Here is a 3,103-nt window from a genome sequence, read left to right on the forward strand (position 1 = left end):
AAAAAAAAAAAAAAAAAAGTATGCTTCTCAAGGACAGAAAGCATCTTTTGCTTTTCGGTACATGTCTAATATTTTGAAAACTAAACATAATGACTTTACATGTAACTCTAAGCACAGAATCTCCACGGTAAAACTTAAGTTTTTCCATTTTCCTGGTATGATCAGACCTACCAAAGTTGGCTTATTCCTATGCAACCCAAACTGGAACTAAAGTGGGTAAAACTCATTTTTACTGTTTTACATTAAAAAGTTTAATTGGGTGGTGCCTATAGCCCAGTGGTTAGGGCACTGGCCACAGACACCAAGGATGGCAGGTTCAAACCTGGCCCGGTCTAGCTAAACAACAATGACAACTGCAATAAAAACATAGTTGGTAGGTGCCTGTAGTGCCACCTGAGGCAGGAGGATCGCTTAAACCTGGGAGTTTGAGGTTGCTGTGAGCTAGGCTGACACCAGGGCACTCTAGCCTTGTCAGAAGTGTGCGACTCTGTCTCAAAAAATAAAAATAAAAACTAACAAATAATTATACATCAGGCTTATTAGGAATATCGAATATTATTCCACAGCTGCCACTCTGTGTCTTATCTTCTCTGACATAGTTGGTACAGATCCGGCTTTGCTGTGTTTAAAGTGATTCGTTTCCTTTTGTCAATGATGTGTCGATCATTCTGTTCCTGGATCTGGCTGTAGATAGAGTTCGGTAGATGTCGATGACGAGCTGTACGTTTGATATGAGGATGACACTGAAATTTCTCCTTCAAATTCTGGCCGTAATCTTTGGCTGCTTTTTTTCATGATGTAAGCATACCCAATTTTTCAGAAGCATTAGCTCTTCCCAGACAAATGTTCATCTCCTCAGACCCGGACATGATGGACTCACTGTCACAAGTCCATTGCAGGAGCGTGTAGCATTCACTTTGTGTGATAGACTTCCCTGCCTCAACTCTTGTCCACAGGAAAGATTCAAATAGATTTATCAAAACAGGCAGATACAAACTCTTCCCCTGTGGGAGAGTAACCTACATCAAGCCCTGCGGATACATGATCCATACGAACCATTGCAGGAGTGTCCAGGGCTCGCACATCAGGAGTATACAGATTGTAATCTTCATGTGCTGCAGTGAAAATGAAAGCTTCTATAGTGTTCCAAGAAATAGTATTTGTTCTCATATCTAAGATAACCTTTTCCTTTTTTCTTTGCATTTTTGGCCGGGGCTGGGTTTGAACCCCCCACCTCTGGTATATGGGGCCAGCGCCCTACTCCTTTGAGCCACAGGCACGGCCCTAAGGTAACCTTTTTCAAAGGAGTAGCTTGCCTCATATCAAATAGTACTATAGTCCCATCAGAAGCACAGCTTCCCAAAAGAACTATCTCAACTGGGTTTAAAAAATTTTTTTTGAGACAGAGTCTAACTACATCTCCCTTTCTAGAGTGCTGTGGCATTACAGCTCATAGCAACCTCAAACTCTTGGGCTTAAGCAATTCTCTTGCCTCAGCCTACCGAGTAGTGGGACTAGAGGTGCCCGCCACAACACCTATATTTTTGGTTGCAGTTGTCATTGTTGTTTAGCAGGTCAGGGCTCGAACCTGCTACCTTTGGTGTATGTGGCCGGCACCCTACTCACTGAGCTACTGGCGCCAAGCACAACTGGGTTAAATTTAACACTACTTATACTGTCAAATCCCCAGGTCATAGATGTTGGACTGGCTCTTTGCTCATCCCAAATGTCTACTTGCTGTCCACATGTGGCAAAAACACCTTCTTCCCAGTAATGATCAACTGCGGCATGTACTGGCTTTCCTAATATTGTATGCAATGGCTCTTCCTTGTCCCCAAAGCCTGGTGCATCCACTTCCCACTGCTTCACAGTTTTGTCGTCACCAATGGTAAAAAAAGAAGTCCCACAGGAGCAAGTACACACTCTTTGTATAAAACCTTCATCTGCTTTATTGTACGGATATGTTTACATTTAGTCAGGTTCTAGATTCTAACCTCTCCATCACATCCCCAGAAAGAACAGTTGCCAGGTTCTTTGGATGCTTTGCCAAGTCATTGACTCCGTCTCAGTGACTATCCAGGGAAGCAAGGGATGGTTTTGCAAATACCTGTTCTAGTTTGGTAGCATTTAAAGCTCTTACATATTCTCATGGGTCCTCAAAAGGATATAAGGTAGGATCATAGTTTCTTGAACTCTCTGGAAGACAAATTTGATTTCATGAATATAACTGTCCAGATTCTGGCTTAGTGTCTTCACCTTCATCTTGGCTGCTCTTTCTCCCTGACTCCTCAGTCTTTTCACTCTTTTTTATTTAGAGACAGAGTCTTACTCTGTCACCCTGGATAGATTGCCATGGCATCATCCTAGCTCATAGCGACCTCAGACTCCTGGGCTCAAGTAATCCTCCTATGTCAGCCTCCTAAGTAGCTGTGACTACAGGGGCCCGCCATGATACCCAGCTTAGTTTTTCTATTTTAGTAGAGGCCAGGTCTCACTGTTGCTCAGGCTGGTCTAGAACTCCCGACCTCAAGCAATCCACCTACTTCGGCCTCCTAGAGTGTTAGGATTACAGGCCTGAGCCATCATGTCCAGCCAATCTTTTCACTCTTGATACTCTTTCTTTCTTTCTTTCTTTTTGAGACTCAAGCTGTCACCTGGGTAGAGTGCTGTGACATCACAGCTCACAGCAACCTCCAACTTCTGGGCTTAGGTGATTCTCCTGCCTCTACCTCCCAACTAGCTGGAACTACAGGTGCCTGGCACAATGCCCAGCTATTTTTTGTTGCAGCCATCGTTGTTTGGCAGGCCCAGGCTGGATTCGAACCCACCACCTCAGGTGTATGTAGCTGGCACCTTAGCCGCTTGAGCCACAGGCACCCAGCCCACTCTTAATACTCTTTCTACAGCCTTAAGTTTTTGAGTCCCTTTAGTCCAGCAATTCTACTTCTAGGAATTTGTCTTAAGAAAATAATCAGGGGGCTTGGCACCTATAGCTCAACCGGCTAAGGTGCCAGCCACGTATACCTAAGGTGGCGAGTTCGAATCCCCAGCCCGGACCCGCCAAAACAACAATGACGGCTGCAACCAAAAAATAGCCGGGCGT

General features: G+C 44.5%; 1 pseudogene; it reads right to left on the reverse strand.

Moving 5' to 3' along the window:
- Nucleotides 1-555: 555 nt before the first annotated feature.
- LOC100944446 lies at nt 556-2,268 on the reverse strand (annotated as a pseudogene).
- Between the last annotated feature and the right edge of the window lie 835 nt (nt 2,269-3,103).

The sequence above is a fragment of the Otolemur garnettii genome, unplaced genomic scaffold, assembly GCF_000181295.1.
Source record: "Otolemur garnettii isolate 467f Iridium unplaced genomic scaffold, OtoGar3 scaffold00002, whole genome shotgun sequence".
NCBI classification, from domain to species: domain Eukaryota; kingdom Metazoa; phylum Chordata; class Mammalia; order Primates; family Galagidae; genus Otolemur; species Otolemur garnettii.